General features: G+C 39.9%; 1 protein-coding gene and 1 long non-coding RNA gene across 7 annotated transcripts in view; one reads left to right on the top strand and one right to left on the bottom strand.

Annotated features, from left to right (window-relative positions):
* LOC142362577 (uncharacterized) overlaps positions 1-10,558 on the top strand; it is a 110,222-nt gene extending 99,664 nt beyond the window's left edge. The window contains exon 3 of the long non-coding RNA XR_012765166.1: positions 9,633-10,558. This is a non-coding gene — a long non-coding RNA (uncharacterized LOC142362577). The remainder of the gene's footprint in view (positions 1-9,632) is intronic.
* Positions 1-22,743, bottom strand: part of DSCAM (DS cell adhesion molecule) — a 509,926-nt gene that overhangs the window by 291,695 nt on the left and 195,488 nt on the right. The window lies entirely within an intron of this gene.

Below are 22,743 nucleotides of genomic sequence, written 5' to 3'. Positions count from 1 at the left end.
GTATCAGGACAACTACTTTTTCAGTTTAGTTCAGTCATTCCTGATAGTGATGATGTGCTACTACATTCTATCTCTTGTTCATGTGAAACATAAAATTGGTTGACTCTCATCTATATGCAGAAATTCTGGATACTACATAAAGCAGTTAACTTCATTACTATTAAGAATAATATTAAGTATCATCAGTAAGATGAAATAATCAACAAAATTTGAAATGTAAGGTTTTTTTTCTCCAGGAAAATATATTTTCCCCCTTAATTTATATATTAACTTGTGTATATGCATACTTTATATACCCAGAACTCTTTTATTTGATGGATTCACTGAAAACTCTGTGATTTCTGGCATAGACCCAGAAAATCAGGAATTGATATACATACATATCTGAGATTACACACAACGTTTTGCTATTGCAAAAGAATCTTTAAAGCCCTTAAAAGACTTTTTGTATTCCTCTCCTTCCACACACTTTATTATTTAAATTTGTTGCTTAAATGCTCCACGTTTTTTAGCATTTCGTTTAATCTTGTGTTGAGGTATTCCAAGAAGATCGTGAAATTCTTATTTCCATCCTTTTAAATAAGGTCTTGAAGACCAAGATATATCTATGTTTTCTAGTTAACTGTATAGGCAAATGCTCTGAACGTCAAATACTTTACTCTGAATGAGACAGAACTACATTTCCAAAAAAATAGCTATGAAAACTTAACAGAAAAATTCCTTATCCCTCCCCAAAAAAAAGTGGAAAACTAATCAGACTAGTACTGTACTCCACCAGCTCTTTGGAACTCTGAAAACATTTTTGCCCATGAATATCTATTCTACATTACCACCACAAATACTGAAATGCCGTTACCATGTACTTTGTGGAAATGCCAGGAATCAAAGTATATCTAAAATCACAATGATTTAGGGACAAGGTTAAAGGTCCATCTCAAGCTTAGGTGGTCTGTCATGGTACTGTGATCAAGGTATAAAAAATATTTGGGGTCATTCACACTTAAAAATAGTCTTTTTCAAACAGGGTTTAAAATAAGCAGAAAATAAGAGTATCTCCCAATGGTAATGATGAGTTGGCTGATCTGTAAATGTCAGGAATACAAACATAAAATTCCATCAACCTATAAAGAAAGTTGGAAAAATAGCATATACAGTCTTATTTCTGTGTTATCATCCTGGGACAAATGGGTTTATCGTTTAGTATAGCAGGGTTTAAAAAAAGACAAGTCAGAAGTGATGGGAGAATATATTTGCTGTATACAAAACAAAAAAAACCAAAACAAAAACCAAAACAAAAACCAAAACAAAACCAGCAGGGAGAAAGTACAAGTAAACATGCTGATGTCTGATATTTGGAAGTGGAAGAGATTTCTTTACTTCCTAAAGTTTCAAGGGTCTCTTCCTTTACTCCCTTTTCACCAAGCAGTAAAATGTGGCTTTAAAGAGCAGAACCGGAAAGTGAGAAGACATTCAAATACGTGCCCATTTTGTTTCTTTGACTTCTCCTGACTGGATATCTTAACTCTGACTGCAGAGAATCACCCTAAAAATGAAATATTTGATACATAAAATGTATTACATATCAAACAGTAATGAGTCTTAGGTCCAAATTTTCAAACACAGGCACCTACACTGGGCATATAAAATGTTTCTGCACCCTGATTTGATAGGTACACTTAAGACATCTGTTTGGAAATATGATCTCACCTAAAACGTAGATGAAAAGCTGGCTCTGTAATCTAACAGAAGAGAATTTTTTTAGTTACCACATGCCCGAGAAGCTTCGATGTAGGACTGCTGCTCTGAAAACTAATGGCCCAAAGCCTATTCAACTCAATGGGAGATCTTTCAATGACTCCATTAGATTATTGGATTGGGTTCAAAAAGCTTAATTTAAAGGCCTTTCATGACAGAATTTCACTCTAGTGACAGCATTATCCCAAATTCTGCTGCTCCCAAAAGGAACAACCCAATATTCATTTAAGCATCTGAGTTGATGTTAACTGCTACAGATTTCAACTCCAGAATACAGAGATTGTCCTACCTGGCAAATGTCGATTATGTTATTCTCATCTCCAAAGAAAAGCTTTATGTATAGAAAGGCAAAACATTTATTTTCACATGGATTATTGAGTCACAGTAATTACATTTCATATGGGAAATATTTTATATCTAATTCTGGATGTGAACAATTATGTACACCACGCCAATTATTAGTTAGCATGTGTGTCAGCATGTCCTCCTGATGTATCACATAGTTAATATAGATAAATAAAAAATGAAAATAATTAAATTAACAAAAGGTAGCCCACTTCTGACAGTAAGCAAAGCACAGAATTTGCAGCTCATCAGAAACTGTCACATTTCAGCATCTGTTAATGTTTTACAGGGGCTAAAAGCTGACACGACAATGTTCTTCACTTATCAGGTATTCATAGAAAAAAGGCTTCAGATTCTAAAATACATCACTTTAAGGTCCAAATCAAAATCAAACATTTCAGCATTCCCTAAAACTCTTTTTGTTTTTGTTTTTCTGGAATGACACTAAATTCTTGATTTCTGTCTGTTCAAAAACAAGCATAGCTGTTTTGGAAGCTGAGATTTGTACCGTCATTCTTACCTATGGAACAACTCCTGGAAAATTTGGACTTCGCAGGGGTATTGTAGCTATCCTTCTAGCAGGAACCACGTGTTGCCTTGTGGGAACTGGAATTTGAGAGCTGAATGGTATTAATATTTCCTGTGCAGATCTTTCTAATCCAGCTCTATCAGCTGTAATCCATACGGCTGACCAAAATAAATCTCTGCTGTCTTCTGAGAAATATGTTTCTCAAACAAGCCTGGCCTACAAGGAAGCATCCAACCTGTAACTCCAATAAGGCAGTGCAGAGCTAGGGAATGGTGTTTTGCTTAACTGCTTTGAAACAAAGTATTCCTGGGAAAATAATAGAATTTAACCGAAAATTATTTCAGTGGAATCAGCCTCAAAATTCAAACCTGCACACAGAGAATTGAGGGGGAGGAAATCCTGAGATTTGCTGACGTGCCATATTCATGATTTAGTCCAACAGTTAGGGCAATAATCATACCTCTAGGCTGTGGCAGAGCATGCTGCGCAGCTGAAAAATGAAAAAAATGAGAGAAAGCTCATCTTTATATTTCCTTTCTCCGGGCCAGTTTGCCAGTGTAAGTTAGATCACTCTCTGATGACAGACGGCTATAACCCCTGGAGGGCCAACAACCCTAGCCAAAAGTTCACAAAATTCCACACGAGGGTGTGCACTGAAATCGCATGCTTTTTGTTTCGGCAGCATAACACCAGAGAGAGATGGAGGGTGAAAGAGTTTGGAAATAGCTGTAAAGAGTTCCACGTTGCAGAACTGCCTTCTCTAGTAGCGATCCAAAATCCAGTCTTATGATGAGCTCTAGCATTTTAGAAGAATTACAGGAAACATTGCAAGAGGAAGATGACAAAAGCAGAATGAATTTATTTCTACAGACTACTGATTGCCATCCTGCAACCAAGTCTAGACCTACACGTCAAGTGAATCTAAAATATATCTGTCTGATCTCTTACCAGGAGATGCTCCTTTCATCTTGTTGTGTTCTACATCCTGTTCATCTTAGTTGTAGCAGTTTAGAATATAAATATGTAAAAGTAGAAAAAATTAATGATTTAAGCTACCAGAAGTAGATTGCCTAGATTTGGGACACACCTATCATGAAACAGAAACAGAAAGAATCTGTGAGTAGGATTGATGTTAAATACCTACTCAGTTCATTGTTTCTGAAGGCTGTGGTAGTATCATTGCTACTGTTCCTAGAAATTTTTATCCAGTGGTAGTACTTGTAATCTAACACCTGCATACAGTCGCATCTTGCAATGCTGCCTGGCCAAAATCAACATCACACAGAAATACCCCTCTAAAGAAAACAGTTACAGCAATATACGGCAAAAAATACCACCACAGATAGGCAAGTAGGAAATACCTACAGCAATGATTTGGATCAACTATTTCGCATGAGTCTCTTGCAGCTGTGTATCAACTACACTATACAGGCCAATAACTAGATGATGCTGTGAGGAATTGTCTCAAAACCTTTAAAAGAAGAAAATACACTATTTCATGAATTTAAAAGATATACATATCAAAAGCAGTAGCTCAACAGAATATTCAGTGTAAACCTAATAAAAGGAAATCTCCTGATGTTGAACACTCAATGCAACACTGATATAATTCTCATTTGCTTTTTAATATCATACGCTCACGTAAACACAGCATGTTCTCAGCCAAGTATAGAAGTATGTTGAGAATAAAAGTACATCTGATTTCTTAATAAATTAGAAGAACAAGGAACTCCTTTAGGAAAAAAAAAATCAACAGAGAAAAGACCTTGCAGTCACTCTTAGATGTCAAATGCCATTAAATACAACTTTGTCTGTTGCTACAGAAGATAAAAGCTGTATTTAAAAGCCTTGCCAAAAATGTCCTTTTCAGTACTAATTAGCATCAATGGTCAAAGCTGCTAGAGCAAAAGAAGAACAGAGAGATGGAGGACAAGAGAAATAAGTACCATCACTGACAGTAACAGGATTTTATTAAGCTTTGTCTTATGATACATTAAAGGACATTTCTCTTTTAATATAATGTCCTAAGCTTACAAGCTCTACGAGCAGATGCTCTTCTCAATCTGCCTTAAAATCAAGTCCAATAGCACACAAAGAAAAGCCACAGTAGAAACTGCCTTTTCCTAGAGTTTCCCCAGACAAGAAATTAGCAGTTCTATAGCATAAAATCAAGAAGAAACTTTCTTGTCATGTTTGAGAGCACTTTTGGTTCCTGCTTCAGGACTGTTCAGCCCACATCCCGAATCACAGGGAAAAGATTCAAGAACCTTGCGTAGAGAAGGAGTCCACACAACTGTTTGGCTTTTGTCTGCACGCTTTTTACGGTCATGTGAGTTTTACAGATTCACAAAATGGGGAATCTTACTGTTGCAGCGATCACATTCACTGTGAATTGCAATGGATGTGTTTTTGTTTGCTTTCTTTTTCCAGCTTTGACTGTGCAAAACAGACCCTTGCTAACCAGTGAAAGCATTACAGGTCAAGAGATACAGGTGTTTCTCATGTGTCAGAATGTAAAGCAGGTTATCAGGTCTGTTCTACCATGCTGCCAAAACCAATTTGATCTTGTATTTTGGAAGTGCTGTTGGCCAGCCAGTGCACCTGTCTCCCTTTTCTTTGCTACCTCCAACGCACCTGGCACAGCTTCAAAAAAAACCAACCAAAAACCAAAACACAAACCCAATAAAACCCCAAACCGTTTCACTTGCATCATTGCCCACTTTTTATTTTCATTCCTTTCCACAGTTCAGTTTCTTCCAAAAATGCAGTGCCTGCTAACTTCTCGTTCACACAGGGTTAAGTCTGGAGCAACTGTGGAAGCAGTGCAGTTATACAGGTGTAATAAAACTTAAGAATTCCTCTATTTCATAATTACTGCTATCTCAAAATATGGGTCAGAGCCTAAAAACTGACTTACCCCCTGAGCTTTTCACGTCTCTTCTCGTCATGAGTGACATGACAGGGGATAAAGAATAAGCAAGCCTTCCCCCTCACACTCAGCGTACAGGCAGCCTTGGGCTCTGAAACCCTCTATGTGTAGGCCAGAAACAGCACTGGCATGATAGCTACACCAGCTTTCCAAATCTAACCTGTCATTATGTTTCAGTCCTTTTTATGAGTGGATCCTCATTCACATTCCTCTCAGACTGACTTCATGCCTTGAATTCTCTGAATTGGTACCAAATGCTTGAACCAAACTTCCTAGAGATGAAAGCCTAGTTTTTCCTCAGCATCCTGCCAGCGTTTGGATTTATTACTGGAACAATCACTAAGAGTACAAGCCATGTAGTGGACTTGAGATATAGGCATCCTGTAATTATGGACAAGATCTCTATGTGATCATTTCAGTCTAGCGTGCCTAGTATGGACCAGATGGAAATGGTTTTACTCCCTGTCAGTCTTGTATGAGAATCAATGAGTTAACCATGAATGTCCAGACACCATTGCTCAACTACTGAGTCACATTGTGTTTGGCATTTCAACTGTATGGAAGTTCACGCAAATAAAAGTGTTTTTCCTTGTATTCTGAAATGGGGTGTTCCAAAGGTCCAAGGAACTGCGTTTTTTAGGAAATGACCTTCAGTGTACGCAGTGCAACAAAGCCATTTTCTTTCCATGTAACAAAAACTAGAAGAGACCAACACCAGCATTTCCACAGCAGACAAGCACAGTGAGATACAGCATATGAACAGGCACAAGCTTGCTAGGATGCATCCAAAATAATTTGGGGTCTAGACTGAGTCATCCAGCAAGACACCATTTGGACAGCTCAGTTCTATATTAAAATATACACAATAGTTGACAGATAGGGTAGCTTTTAGAATAATGGCAACAATCCTGAGTAAAGAATTCCATGGCTTCACAGGTTAATTTCACCAGGATATCTTTTGTGAAGGAAAGACTGAAGAGAGCCTTGCATTTTACCACCTCTGTATATTCACTCAAGGAAAACTAAAATAGCCTGAAAGTGAAAACATTCCTACCTTTTTTTCAGTTCTGAACTACAAGTTGAACACTTACCTAGCCTATTGAAATGTTACATTAAAATACATTTCTGAAGAGTTTGATGTGTGCTTACATGCACATACTACACACACTAATTAAATCCTCCACTCAACATCAGATATGAAAATCAGAAAGTTAAGAAAGAAAATTTGAGTTACTTTCTTAAGACAGAAGTGATTTGTACCTCAGAACAAAAAATTGCCACTTGAACCAAAAGTTATGGTATTCTTTATTTCATTTATTTTAAGTAATTGAGCTCTGCAATTGGTATGACAGGAAATTATATTATTGCTTGAAGTTCATTTTCTCTCAATTATTTATAACAATTCATTGGGTACCCCCTCTTTGCCCCAGGAAACATAGCTATGAGGAATTCAAACTGCTGTTAAGCAAAGTGAATGCCCTATTCAGATCTCCATGGAAATCAAGGTGGCTCATACTTCCCTATGGGAACTAGAGCCCCAGATTGCTGAAGGTTACTCTGTATTAGCAAGTATAACTCTCATGGGGTGAGGAGGAGATGCAGGTCAGCAAAGAATATCCAGTTCTTTCTCTGCAAATTTGTTTTGCTTCATGACTAAAGTTGTGACTAGGAAGGGCTTGATGCAACACAAAAGGAAGAGACAGGAAGGCAACACAAGGTTTTTCTTTCCAGCATGTTTCATGCAGTCTCCAAAATGCTTTTTGACAGCACCTCATGTGTTGAAGAGGAATTCTTCAACGTGCAGTCAGCAAGGGGGTCTCTGTAGATGCAGGTTGGCATATGGTATCTCAGATTTCTTGGTGACAAGTGGCATGTTAGCAGAGCAACAGACTAGCAGGGAAAAAGACATTTTGCTAATCACTCCCTGTTGCCCACACCCTCAGGCAGAATCATATTGCTTTATGCAGATGAGCTCATAACAGTTTCTTCAATTTAGCTTTTATATAAAAAAGTGCCAGCTCCTAACGCTATGTCAACAGGCACCCGAGGGCCTTCCACTTTACATTGCAAGTGTATTACTATTTAAAGATGAGCTTTTAGCTTAACATCATTGCTTGCCTTCAGAGTTTAATTACCGCCCTCCCCATGAGGCCAAATGAGCCATCCACTCCTCCCACGGGAGTTCTGCCTGGCAATGATCTTTAACTAAATAAGTAAATGCCAAATAAGCACTTCTTAAAGATGCAGTATCTTGTTTTCTGCCCGGTTTTGAAGCCTGTAGAAGCCAGGTTCTGATTTGCATCTCACTGGCAGCAAGCCATGTTGAATTTACAGATCTCAGTTATAAATCTCATCTCTGATATAAGCTAGAAAATGGATTTGAAAAAAAGAAAACTTTCTTCCTTTCATGTTTGCTGCACTCTATTATCCTACATCATTACGTATAGGCAGACATGAATCACTGAAACAAGAGCCTCTTGTACTCAGTTACTCCATCTGTAAGTGTCTTACACAGCTATAGCACTCTAGACAGCCTGAATTTGCTACAGTACTCCTCCAAATTATCTTCCCATATTTCTTTCCACCACCTCTGCCTGTAATAGAATAGTAGCATTACAAAACAATTCATTCCCTTGAAATAAATGTCCAAGACTTAAAATGGGTCAACATAGATACACTGATTCTGTAACAAGTCAAGCTACTGTGCAAGACACAGAGGCTAACAAACTCAAAAGTGTCTATAAAAACAGGAATTTAAACATACTTTTCTTTTAAGGAAGAAAAGAACAAAAAATGGCACGACCAGATATTATTTCTGAGACACGGCAGTTTTACAAAGCAGGTACAAACAGAAAAGATGATCCTAGTTCTTGGAATCCTATACCTAAATACACAGTGGCACCCAGCAAACAAAAAAAGCCAGCAACAGATATATAAGTAATAATCTAGGACCCAACAGATGTCCTTGTAACTGCCAGTCATTCAGCAAACCAAGAAACAGGGAGGAAATACAGCACTGCAAAGCAGCAAAGAGCTGTTGCAAACATTGTGAAGGAGGCATGATGTATACTCTCCTTGCACCATCTGCACTTCAAAGCAGCAGACACAGCTGTTGATGAGCTGGAAAGAAACGGACCAGGTGATCTGCTTCACCTTACTTCTCTGCTAACAGGAAAACAACCCACTTTTGGCATATTCTACTGGAGTAGTAATCACCACACTTCATTATTTCAAAAGGCCTAGACACTGGCTATGGTTTCTACAGTACTGTTCAGCACATGTTGCAAATGAGATTGTGAATGTCTCTCTGGGATTTGTGCCTGGCTTCAGAAAGAATTTCAGGGTCTACTGTCAAAGTGGCTTTAAAGAAGAGCGGGTCTGAACTTAAAATGAAACTTTTCAGCATATAATTATATAAACATAATGAGCTTATTTGTAAGAGTTGTAAGAAAATGCTTTCTTCCACTGAGTTACAGAATATTAAATCTCTAATCACAATGTTCTGGGCTAAATAAAAGTACTTCCATTTAACACAGAAAGGGGAAAATACTGTTTTGTCCATCAGGTTGGAAAAACTTGCAAACTTCTAAGCAAATGGAGTTCACAACAGATTCACCATCTTCAGAGGAAAGCAGAAAGCTACAGTTTCTTGCAGCCTCCCTATGAATTATGGATGCATGGTTATTATGGTAGCAGGCCTCCGGCAACATTTTGCTATAATGTTAATTTTTCTCTTTTTGATTTTCCGTTATTTGTATTTGTGAGGAAATTTACCAAGCATCGAAATCCAGGAATGTGCTTAAAATAGTTACTGACTCTCTGAAGGTATGAACTGTGGTTGAATGAAACCAGTTCTTCCTCATCTTAAAGCTTTTATTTTTATATTGTGTTCCTCACCAGACCACCTAAGTGTTTTATAAACATGACCATTCCTTCCTTTAAAAACACTGAGTAAAATGAAAACTACGCAGGCATTTCTTCACCTGTGTACTCCTGTGTGTGTTAGATGGTCTGTTTAGTTACTGTGGCAAAGCAAAGACAGGCAAGTGACTTGCTTTTTCTCTTTTTCCTTAGACAAAATCATTCATCATAATGTCGGTGGAAGGACACGACTACCTCTATCGGTATGCAGTTTTAACTCTGAATCACCATTCTGAAACTACATAAATGTACAGTAATTATGTCTAAACACAGACTCTGCCCATTCCTTTGAGAATACTCTTCACGGGCTCGACCAGATTTGAAGAACAGCATCATAACGGATGCTCTGCTGCTAGTATACTTCTTCGAACAAGACAGTTAATACTGACAAAGATATTCAGGTATGTGGGTCCTGGACAGAGATCAGCCATTGCTTCTGTCCTCCATGGCATGCATCTTTTGAATACTGAATAAAAATAAGATCAACAAAAAGTTCCTCCTGAGCTGCATGTCCTTTCAGGCTTCTATTTGATTGTATTACTGAAGGGACAAGTTTGTGTGAACATGAACTCTGTTGGCCTGCCCATGGCAAAACAGCATGGCACCTCCTCCTTAAGCCTGCGCGCTCACCACCACAAGGGAGCAGGGTGAGAGTGGAAGGCTGGAGAAACACTGGAAGTGAGGAGTAAATAGATGGTCAGCATCAGCCTGTGGGAACGGAAGAGAAAGAGATCACCACTGCAATGATAATGAAGAGAAAGGTGACTTTCCTTGCTTTGTGTCTGTTCATCCCTGGAGGGAAGGGCGGGAATGCTGCAGCTAGCAGGAATGCCCAAAACAGCATGGAAACCAACAAAAGAGCTTGAGCCAGCCAATCTAGAAGGACAGTAAAGCAGAGAAAGACTGCCACAACAGATGACTGCTGCTTCAGAGCAGCAGGGAAAGCTTCCGTATTTTCTGGACTTTAATCACCTGTTAGTGTGGAGAGCTGCCAGGAGAGGGCAGGGAGCAGGGATCCTCCATCACAGCTTGTTCAAAACTGTCTTGGCTGGGTTGCTGATTATCTGCGAACTATCCTCTGCTGACTCCTTCCCAAAGCAACTTCCTGCTCCTCTCATCCAGAAGCAGTCAAAGGGCTAATTGGGTTTCACATGTTATTAAATCACTGATTTTAAAGAATTTAGAACTGCATCAACACAATTCCTTGTATTTCAATGCTGTAAGTTAAAAAAAAACAAACAAGTAAATTCACATCAAATATTCCCTTAAATTTTTATATCCAAGCATTAAAGAATCAAATCTTCAATGGAAATGAGACAACGATGCTGTCTTTAGCTAAAAATGCCTCACCAATTTGCTGCATCACAGCAGATGGCCTTTAACACCTCTACCAAAGGACATGCATAGGTTTCACCAAAGTAAATGTTTTGAACATGAGAACTAATGCAGCATCAGCTTCCACCATCTCATATATTTTATACCTCCTCACATGGTACCCATCAGGCCCAAGCAAAATATAATCTCAAGCAAGCTGCATTGAACATGTGTGCAATGTGTATGTAATGTCTTACTAATACAGCCGCATTGGTGTGGTTCTTGCTGACACAAAAGCTCTCTTGCCAAAAAGCTACAGAGGGCTTAGGGGCCAACACAGAAACAATGACTGACACTGTACAGCTGGGATCATTTTCTGTTAGGAAAAAGTTGCCATTTTCCAATACTTTAAAGTTTACTAGATGTTCTTTAAGTAACAGTTCAACTTGCAGCTGAAAAATTAAATATTCACGGAGCAGGGTAAGGCCCAACATGGATAAAAATATAGGACGGTTGTTTCTTAGACCCTCATTTATTCCATTCCTCCTCCCTGCTAACTTTAGACACATAACATTCAGAATTACTGCCTACAAGCATCATCAAAAAGCCAAAGGCATATCCAAACTTCAGGACATGTCTTTGGTGGGAAGCTTTCCTAGCTGAAAATGCTGGTTTTCCTCTATCAGCTCAGGTCCCAGTAAAGAGCAGGGCACAAGAGTATTGATCAAAAGCAGGTGCGGGAAGACAGGACTGTCCACAGTTAGAGGAGCAAATAGTTAGGGAGTGGATTTCTTTTAGCAGCTTAAAATGTCTGTATTAAAGACTCATGGCAAAGGTGATATATGAAACCTATCAGGAGTTCCCATCCTGCTTTGAAACAGTTAAAAGTATTACACAACATTAAGACTTACATGTTTTCTCATGTCTGTGTTTTAAGAAGAGAAAGACAAAATTTTCTAAATAGATGTTGACAAATGAATCATTCTGGGGGTCTTCAGCTACTTTCTCCACATTAAATAATCATACTGGAGAGTTTTCCATGTATTACCCTATGTCTTGACAGTGGTATTCCAACTGTAAAATCAAACCTCCCTTGTGGCAGAAGATCCTTCTTGCAAGGTTAAAGAAAAGCAGCAAATTATGCCACAAGTAGCACAAACTGAAGAGCTGGATGCTGTTATGCAGCCCTCTTACAGATTTACTCCTTCCAAAAATACGATAATGGTATTATTTTATATCCATACTGTAATCACTGAAATATATATCTGTAAATGAGCATTAAAGATCAGATAAAAACTGATTTCTTATGTTTCAGACATGGATTACTGTTAAAATCCAACCCGGAAATTGAAACAATCCTAAGCATCTTTTTTTTTATCAGCATTACAGCTCCAAACCATCTGTACTTAATTGTAAAACAACAAATTGTCCAAAAACCAGTGAGGATTAAGCGGACAAAGCTCCTTATGGACAGTTTATATTATAGAAATTTAAAGACTTCTAAGACCACTGCACTTCTTGTGTACTTGTTTTATTTCAGTCATGTCCCTGTGTTTATCTTCTCCTAAAATGGAAATACATACAGCATGTTGATCATTGTCACAGCATCAGTAAGAGGTTTATCAGGGTCTTAAACTTTCATGAGAAATCTGCTGCTAGCTTAAGAGCTTGCTGACATTTACTCCTAAAGTTCATGCCGGGCAAGAAGACCAAATGTTGACCTCCAGTGCTCCACTGACTCCCAGAACCAGAGAAACTGGGCCAGTAGAGTAGAATGGGAGGTATTTTGCATACCATGCTTCATGTATAGCATGAAAAATAATTTCGTTTATGCAGAAAGAGAAACAGAGATTTGGTTACAACTGGGTGGAAGGGGAGAAATGGAGATATCAGTCACCAAATGGGTCACCCAAGCACAGAGTCTTTTGCATGAATGGCATTATTTCAGTCTCCTCCTGATGAATACCTGCAATACACTGAGCAGCTACAAAAATTTTTCAGGTCTCATGCCCATTCAGCAATGCTTGCATTCTTTTAAGTTTATTCTATTTGCTAGCCATGATACTGTTTCAATCACTAGTTTCAATCACTGGGTAGAAAGCAATATTATGCGATTAAATAACAATTCATGAGATGAATAACTAACATCTACCAGTCAAAGTCCGCAGTTTGCCTACTTGCTAACTGCAGTACTCTTCATTAAACATCACTTGGTATAACTTCCAAAGAAATTTATATCTGCAGAAGAGAAAAACCTGCACATCTGCCAACAGCAACTTCCTTTGGGGGCTCTTTACTCATGCCTTTAAGCTCCTCTTTTAATTCTTATACTCTCCTAGATCTGTACTTTTTCTCTCCACAAGCTATACCCCTTCCTTTTTCAGATCCAGCCCTCCAAGCTGACCACAGTACTTTTCACCCTTGCGGCTACTTACCTTCTCCCCACCCTTTCTTTAATATTCTGTGTAATTGTTTTCATAAATAGCAAATGCTGTAAAACTAAGAAAGAGAGCGGGAAGTGCACTGCAATCATCAAGACCTTTACAGAACCTTCCAAAGTAGTTTCAAAAACAACGTTATTTTGGAGAATGAAGAAAAAATCTTTAGGAAAAAGGAATTTCAGGAATCCTATAAAACACATGAAAAACTCTGAAAAAGCTTTAAGTGGCATGCCTCCTGGGATTTCTTATGCAGTAAATGAAATTAATTTGCTTTAAAAATAACTGGTAAAATATTTAAAGATGAGTAAGTTGTTACATCTAGATAACTTACTACTTAGAATAAACATGCACTTTTTTTTATGTAGTAGTAAATAATGGTGTGCCTGGCATACAGACTACTGTAAGCGGTTTTCCAGTCTTACAAAAGCTGTGTACTATTGGCTGAGTCCAGATGAAAATTTTGTCTTCAATACATTTTCTATTATGTGTTACTTTGCTACTTTTAACACATAAATGTCAAATACTATCTAGACGAGACAGTTAGCAGCACCATTTCTACATTTCCTCAGTTAAGGGTTAGGTTTAAGATTAATATGAGATTCACACAAATGGTACACAAAGTGCTTTTGTTTTTGGAATGAGTCTTTAAACAAAAAGCTTTTTGCCCCTTCTCGAAGGCCTTCATTACCAGCTGTTAACACCTGTATTTTCGTTTAGGTACATGACTTTCAATAAACTAGAAAAGGTTACAAAAATGGAAAAGTACAACAAGATTCAGGTTTTTTTAAAGCAAAGGTACCTCTACAAGCTTAAATTTAAATAGAATTTTATTTTACTTCTAATTTGTAAAGATGACAAGAAGTAGAGTTACAGTGATCCAGTTACAGGCATAGCAGTGTAACTTCCCCGTGTACTGAAATGAAAATTACTTCAGAATTAGTGCTGAGATTCAGCACTCTGCTTAAGCACACTGCCTTACTGGCTTTCCCAACTCACAGGTCCAATTATAATTTCATACTGCATTTGAAATGCTGAAGAGTCAATGTGTAAGCCTACAAAGCAGAACATCATTCAGTTCAAATGTCTGTGGCCTCGTAACCTCTTTGTCTCAAACAAAGCTGCTTAATTAGATTTTTTATGCTCTTTTCTATCTATACACATGCCAAACTGTGTGGAGTCCTGGCTGGATGAGAGGGGACATAGTTTGGTGCGTTGAGCAACCCAGGTTCCGATCCGCAAGTGAGCCTTGGGAGCGGCTGACACGGAACCCTGCTGGGAAGGCAGAGCGACGAGCTCGGGACACTGGAGCAGGGGGAACGTCACCGTTTCCTGCCACACTGTCACCTCCTTCCTGCCATGTTGTTTTTTTCTGCCACAGTACTGTTTTCACTTCGAGATGCAGCTCTGCACCAATCACAACGAGTTGCAGTAGTTTTGCCTATATATGGATTGGGGGTTTAACCATTCAGATGCTGTAATAGTTTTGCTATATAAATCTTGTTTTTGCTGACTAATAAAGGTGAACGATCATACTCATATTGGGGTCACATTGTTACAACGGATCCGTAACCCACGCCAACATTTGGTAGCAGAGGATGGACGGTTTCCCTGCAGGAGTCCCTCAGTCTGCGGTGAGCAACTAGACGGGGGGCGTGGGAACAACGGCCGGGAGGGTCCTGCCTGGGTGCGAATGCGCAGGGCAGACACGGACGGCCGACTCCCAGGAATTTTTGAGCCACACTAGGGCTGCCTGGCGCAGCTAAATTTTAACGTGGAGGCCGTGGTCGCAAGCACGGAGATAGGGGCTGCGGCAGCGTTGCTCGTCGGTATGCTCTCTAAGAGAGGAATAGATGCAACGGCAAAGCAACTCGTGAAGTTGATTGGGCCGGGGAGGAGATGGGGTCCACACTGATAAAGAAAGAGTCAGCAGTGGTTAAGCTCCTCCAACCCATCCTCTCCGTGAGAGGGTTACAATATGACTCAGCTACCTTGAAGTTTCTGTTGCTGCTGCACGGAGAAAGGACTTAAGCCGTTACTTCTGCTTTCGCTACATTAACACCCGAGGGAGGGACCTGCTTGGCAATAACTCTGCTGTTTCAGGGTCCTAGCCTCCCTGTACCACCTGTGAAAGCAGGAGGGGGTCCGAGTCAGCAGCCCGTGGAAGCAGGGAAACCTGCGGTCCAGGAAAAGCAGTACGCGCTGTAAGACCCACTGGCACAGGGGTTTCCACCCCCACCACCAGAGTCACCACCACCGCCACCGCGCCGTGGAGAGAGATGTGCTGAGGTGCCACCGCCCGCAGGTCGGCCGGGCGCCGCCGCTGCCCCTTCCGATCGTCCCACATCCCCAAATCCTGTACCGCGGTATACTCCACTTCCTCCAAAAAAAAAAAAGAAAAAAAAAAGTGGCCAGAGTCATTCAGAAAAGTCCTTTTGTTGCAAATGTACCACCTGAAGAAAGCCATGAGCAGGGGCTGGGCCTGTTGCCCCCCCCGGCTCGCTGGAGGATGGGATAGTCACCTAGAAAGGAGCGAAAGCTCCATCAAAAAATTTTTACAGTGAAGTTTGAAAGAACAAAGTCTTGCAGTTTAAAATCCCTGAGAAAATCATTACTTGGAAATCAGTGCATACAGCTTTAAATGCTCTGAAACTTACAGAGACTATCTTAGAAGCAGCTGCTACTCCTCCACTGTTATCTCAAAAGCAAGGACAGAGTAGCAGTCTGTTGAAATTTAACCCTACATACGACGAAATTCCTACCGAGCATGAGAAATGCGGGAAGTAAATCTGCCAAAACCTGACGATCCTTTGAATCCAGAGAAATGGGAAGTGGGGTGTAAAAATCTGGCATCCCAAAAGTGTACGACAGGGTCCCTCTACAGCAATTGGCGTACCCGACCTGAGATCAAAACGAGGTGAATTCCAACATAAAACTGCACAGTCCCTCAGACGCAGTACAGCCGCCGCACCAGCAGCCACCGCATCGGACGGGTCAGCAAACCTTACACCTGGTTGGGCACACGGCCCCGCCCGGGCAACCGGTGGCGCGGCCCGTGCTCCCCTTGGCGAGCCCAGCGCGCCGGCCTGGCCCAGCCTAACCCACGAGCAGTGCGGCGAGAACCATCTTTCTGACATTCAACGCCTTGGTTGGGAAAAAGTGTGCATAATTCAATTACTGCAGATGGTCTATCTAGATGATGTTATTCACTCTGTTGAAAGGTGAAAATATTAACATTACGACTGAAGAGTTGTCCCCTCTATTTACTTTGTCAAAAAGGACTCAGATTTATTATTTTCCCGAAGATGAATGCCAAAAGCAAAAACTCTTTTACAAAAGGTTTCAGATAGAATTTCAATTACCTTTACCTCCAGAATTAATGTCAATTTACCAACAAATTTGTATATAATTTATGAGGTTTTTTGTTTTCCAGACATCCTCTTTTAGGTCGGTTATGTGCTGATGCGCAGCAGTTGAAGACTCTGGAACGGATCTTTTGATATCATATGGCCAAGAAAATATTAACCACTTCTCAGGAATGTAATGATTATGTATGTGAACATGGCATAAATAACTAGTAAGAGTATCTTTTCGGTACACACATTTGGGTAGAACTATTCCCTGTGCGTTCAGTACTGCAGTAAAGAATGCCTGCTTTCTAGAACTCAAAAATTAAGTTTTAGACAGTTAACTATTTTGCTGCTTTCTAGTAATAGATTTTGGGTACCCAGGTAAGACGCTGCTCTTGAACATCAATGGTCCGAGGGATTGCAGGATCTCCAGCCGGCACCGAGGGATTCTTGGGGAGAACCTCTGATCACTGGACCAAAAATCTCTGGGCACGAACCATTAATAAGGCAAAGGCATTCTTCCAGTATTGTTTCTTGTTGCCTATTTGTTAGTCATAGTAAAAGCTTCACAGCATTGAGCTATATCCCTGACGAGAAGGGAAAGCATCCTTTCTAATCCAGAATTGAAAAGAGAGTACTCTTCCTGAAACTGAAGCTTGGGAATTTGTCTGTTAAATGTTGAATATTATTGTAAGTCCTGTCTTTGCAATATTTGGATTTATGCTGAAAACTTGGTGTGCCTGTGTGTGTGTGTGTGTGTGTGTGTGGTGGCGACCATGAATGTGTGGTTTTATGTTACAGTGTTTGTATTCTGTGATCTAACGGATTTGTCTGGACTAAGTAACTGTTTTGTGTCTTTTGGTTTGGTAAGTTCTGCAGGTATTGACTATTTCTGGTTTTTGACTTTAGATTGTTGTATTTGGACTCTGATTTATCAAAACTTCGGAAGCATTTGATGCAGCAGGGAATAGATGTAGTGATGTTTGCAGCTTTATGCTTTTATGTACATTAATTTTATCCTATATAGTTAATGAGTCATAGTTCTAGATACATTGATCTTAACCTAGGTAATTAATATCGATAGCCAATACTAAATGTTATGGATGTTTGTATATGTGATAAGTATACCTATAACCCAAGTGCAAATTTACTGAGCTCATATTATTGATACACTGCTATTTCGATGCCTAACGCGATGAGATGCATCCCCTCCCATTGACAATAATGATATGTTGTGGTCAAGCGGTACTTTAGTCCCACCATCCACACAGGAAGAAAATTGGATACAAGTAAATCCAGCAAGAAAATTGAATACAAGTAAATCAATCTACACCCATATGCTAGGTAACAGATTTACCATCAGTATGTATCATTCTCAAGTTAATTTAATCTTTCTTTATATCCAGCAGGTTATGGTATGCACTTCACATCTCTGTGTCTTCAATTAGCATTTGTGTTCTTATATCTGTTAGTATTGTAGTTTGTGTGGGCCTCTGAAAAAGTGGTAGCAAGCTGAAGACCAAAATTATGTCAGCTCTCATCATCATCAACAACCTCATCAACTATATCTGGCCTGCTCAAAAAACAAAAAGGGGGAATTGTGGAGTCCTGGCTGGACGAGAGGGGACATAGTCTGGTGCTGTTGAGCAACCCAGGCTTGGTAACGGAGATAGACCTTGAAAGTAGCAAACACGGAACACTGCTACAGAAGTAGAGTGGCGAACACGGAACACTGGGCAGAGAAGCAAGCCAGTGTTACCACAAAAGTCTTGCAATCCCTGCTAGAAGATCAGAGTAGTCTACGACATGCGGTATTGCAAAATAGAGCCGCAATTGATTTTTTACTGCTGGCCCAGGGACATGGCTGTGAAGATTTTGAAGGGATGTGCTGTATGAACTTGTCCGATCATAGTAAGTCCATCCACAAGCAATTACAGTGGCTCGAACAGCACGCCAATCAAATACAACAAAACCAGGGATTTTTTGATGGATTTCTCACCTCGCTCTTTGGTAATCTGCCCGCTTGGCTTAACAGTTTAATTATAGAAATTTTGCGTATATATATCGTGTTACTTGCTGTTGGAATTATAATATGTATTTGCTTTAGCTGTCTTAAAAGGGCTCTCTCCAAGATGACGAAGCAAACCTGGCTTGCTCAAAAACAAGAAGGGGGAATTGTGGAGTCCTGGCTGGATGAGAGGGGACATAGTTTGGTGCGTTGAGCAACCCAGGTTCCGATCCGCAAGTGAGCCTTGGGAGCGGCTGACACGGAACCCTGCTGGGAAGGCAGAGCGACGAGCTCGGGACACTGGAGCAGGGGGAACGTCACCGTTTCCTGCCACACTGTCACTTCCTTCCTGCCACGTTGTTGTTTCCTACCACAGTACTGTTTTCACTTCAAGATGCAGCTCTGCACCAATCACAACGAGTTGCAGTAGTTTTGCCTATATATGGATTGGGGGTTTAACCATTCGGATGCTGTAATAGTTTTGCTATATAAACCTTGTTTTTGCTGACTAATAAAGGTGAACGATCATACTCATATTGGGGTCACATTGTTACAACGGATCCATAACCCACGCCAACAAAACTGTTCAGAGAAATAATCTTTTTAAGGCATATTTGTACAGATATGCTAAAAAAGTACATTATATCCACACCTCCTAGGCAAGACAGAGCTTTCCGAATGGGACAGTTCAGTAGAATCACGCTAATTTTTGAAATGGCCACTATCCTGAATCTGTACTTCCATACTTTTAAAACAGATCCTACTCTACAATTAATATAGAAGATGAAAATTATATACCTAATAGTATTTTCAAGAAATATCTTTATAAATTTTTGTTTCTTTAAGAAAAAAAAATTTAAAAAAACCCCTTCTAATGCTCTGTAGGACATTTCTTCTAATAATTAATTTCATTTTTCAGGCCTGTTACACATTATTACAAGCTGAAATGGCAACAATAGCAAGTAATTTTTATTCAGGCTTTTTTTCAGTGCTAATTTTTACTTCCACTGTTACCTCTAACTGAAGTTCACAGACATTTTAGTTAGAAAAGGAAGATCTTGTTAATACAAAGGACTCTTCTACCTATTTATTAAATTTTTTCCTCTATTTTCTTAAATTTCTTTTTCATATGGAATTATGAGAAAGACTCTTTTATGCAATTTAGTTTAAAATAAAAGTTAGGAATCTGTTTAATAAAACACAGCTCACAGATAAATACAGCTGACATAAACCCAAACAGTAACTTCACTCTTATCCATACGCTAAGGTATGTTTTACACAGATCATTGTGTAGAACATGGCCACCCCACACTTTGTCAAAGAAACTATTGCAATCCACAGGGAGGAAGTGGGGGGAAAAAAAAAAAGGAAAAAAAGTGAGAGCCACAATGTCAAACTGAGTTTAGCTTCCAAGCCCCAACCGCTGAGATTCCTCTCACCCCCTGAGGAAAAGCAATTAAAAATACTAGTAAATATCACTAAATGTATATCCTGCATATATTATTCTGCTCATTTTACTCTAAATCAAGGAACTTCCAAATTTTCTGTATTGCCTAAAGGGGTCAGGAACTCCGGAAATAACTGATAACTTCCTGCTTCTAAAATTTCTCCTGAATTCAATGTAGATGCTAGCCATAGTGAAAACTCTGAAAAATTTGAATTTATTCTAGAGGGGAAAATCTAAGGCTGATGGAGATCCGTAAAATTCAGATAAACATTGGCTTATCTTCAAAGAGTGCAGAATAACACAAACCATGAAACAGAAAACCTTCTGGGGAAAAAAAAAAAAGCCCAAACCTAAAACCCTCAAAACTTCCATTCATTGAAGCTCCTCAAAATGAAAGATTTTGACTCTAAGCTCAAATTTTCTAGTAGGAAAAAAGCCTAAGCCAACTGAAATATTTAGGCCTGTCAAAGCAAGGTAGAGAATGTTTTGTTCAGGGTGCATTTGAGCTGCACTGAGACAGTTTTTCATGCCTCTTTGTTTTCTTTGCATGACAGGACCTGCAGTCCTGGATACATCTCACAGGACGAGCCATGCTGGCTCATGGCAATGTGTTTCCCTTCTGCCTCGTTAAAGATGCTGCTCAGAGAGGAAAGCTGGTCCACAAAGGCAGCTCTGGGCCACACACATGACACTTTGAAAGGGTTAACCTATTACAGTTTAGTCTTCTAATAACTAAGCACTGTTATAATCTTATAATCGTTATAATTACTAAGTATGCCAGTGGGATCCTGTTCTGCTTTCTGCTATACAAAGACACACAGATGTTCAAGGTCATTAAATGACCGATCTCTTGGACCCAAGTAGATAAAAACACTGTACATGGAAAGCTCACAGAACAGAAGTAGTAGAATCTTATAAAACTGTGAAGTTTGAGACAAACAGTGCAGCAGTTGTTACAACAATTAAAATACTACGTAATACTGAAGGCTTTGCAGATATTGCTTAAGAGCAATATAATGAGATGAATATTTATTTCATTATTAACTTTTTTATATTGTATTCTTTCTAATCCTACCCCTTTAGTTCTGGAAATCAATGCAATGGAACAATTAAATTGATCTTTACAAAAATTAAAAGACAAGAGGTCTCTTTCCATGGGTAGAAACTATTCTGAAACAACCCCCCCTTCAGAGCTCAGAGCACCATCCAACCTGGCCTTGAATTTTTCTAGGGATGGGGTCTCCACTGCCTCTCTGGGTAACCTGCTGCAGTGTTTCACCACTCTCATCTTAAAAAAATTCTTTGTTATATCCAGTCTAAATCTACCCTCCCTTAGATTAAAACCATTACTCCTTGTCCTGTCACAACAGACCTTGCTAAAATGATTGTTCCCATCTTTCCTACAGGCCCCCTTTCAGTAGTGAAAGGCCTCAAGAAGGTCTCCCGGCAGCCTTCTCTTCTCCAGCTGAACAGCCCCAGCTCTCTCAGCCTTTCCTTATAATAGAGGTTCTCCAGCCCTCTGATCATTTTTGTGGCCCTCCTCTGGACCCATTCCAACAGGTCCATGTCTTTCCTGTGCTGGGGGCCCCACAGCTGGACGCAGGACTCCAGGTGGGGTCTCACCAGAGCAGAGTAGAGGGGCAGAATCACCTCCCTTGCCCTGCTGGCCACACTGCTTTTGATGCAGCCCAGGACACTGTTGGCCTTCTGGGCTGCGAGCGCACATCGATGGTTCATGTCCAGCTTTTTGTATCTCAGTACACCCAAGTCCTTCTCATCAGGGCTGCGTTCAACCCCTTCATCCCCCAGCCTGTATTGATACCGAGGATTGCCCCAACCCACGTGCAGGACCTTTCACTTGTTCTTGTTAAACCTTGTGAGGTTCACACAGGCCCACTTCTCAAGGTTGTCCAGGTCTCTTTGAATGACATCCCATCCTTCTGGCATGTCAGCTGTACCACTCCTCTTGGTGTCATCGGCAAACTTGCTGAGGGTGCACTCGATCTCGCTATCTATATCCTTGATGAAAATATTAAACAGCGCTGGTCCCAGTACGGATCCCTGAGGGACATCACTTGTCACCAGTCTCGATGTGGACATCGAGCCACTGACCACTACACTCTGGATGCAGGCAATCAATCAATCAGTTCCTCATCATTCCTCATGGTTATCTCCTGACTGGCTTAAAACAACACAACCAACCTAGGCCTAAAACTATCGGCCTGGAAGAAGCTAGAGCCTGGACATAACGCATGTGTCTCCTGCTCTCTAATTTGGCTCCCTACAGGATATCATGTCAAGTATAAGCGTTGAGGCTGAACCTCAAGCTCCTTAATGATCAGCAACTGGGATCCCTAAAAGACTGCCAAAAGCTTGAGGACTGTCTTTGTCTACTCTAACATCCTAGTACTAAGGAGAATCAGACATCCACCCTAATCCTCTTGTCCAGGGAATTTTTAATAGCATTTTGTAAAGACACTAAAATGCCGCAGTGCATGCAATGTTGGTATAGATTTCAAGTTCTTGTAAAATGTTGACCTTAACTGCTCCATCAAATTAGAAAGTCACCTTTTAATTTCATTCATTTCTTCTTTCAATTTAGTATGAGTTTTGGTGAGCCTTCCCTCCTTTTTTAGGAGATATTTTACCCTTAGATTAGTTTCTCCTTAATTTAGGAACTGATATCATTATCCGTCAACACTCATTT

Source organism: Opisthocomus hoazin, chromosome 1 (assembly GCF_030867145.1).
Source record: "Opisthocomus hoazin isolate bOpiHoa1 chromosome 1, bOpiHoa1.hap1, whole genome shotgun sequence".
In the NCBI taxonomy this organism is placed as follows: domain Eukaryota; kingdom Metazoa; phylum Chordata; class Aves; order Opisthocomiformes; family Opisthocomidae; genus Opisthocomus; species Opisthocomus hoazin.
Note: the sequence above shows the minus strand (reverse complement) of the source record. Positions and strands in the feature narration are given on the sequence as shown.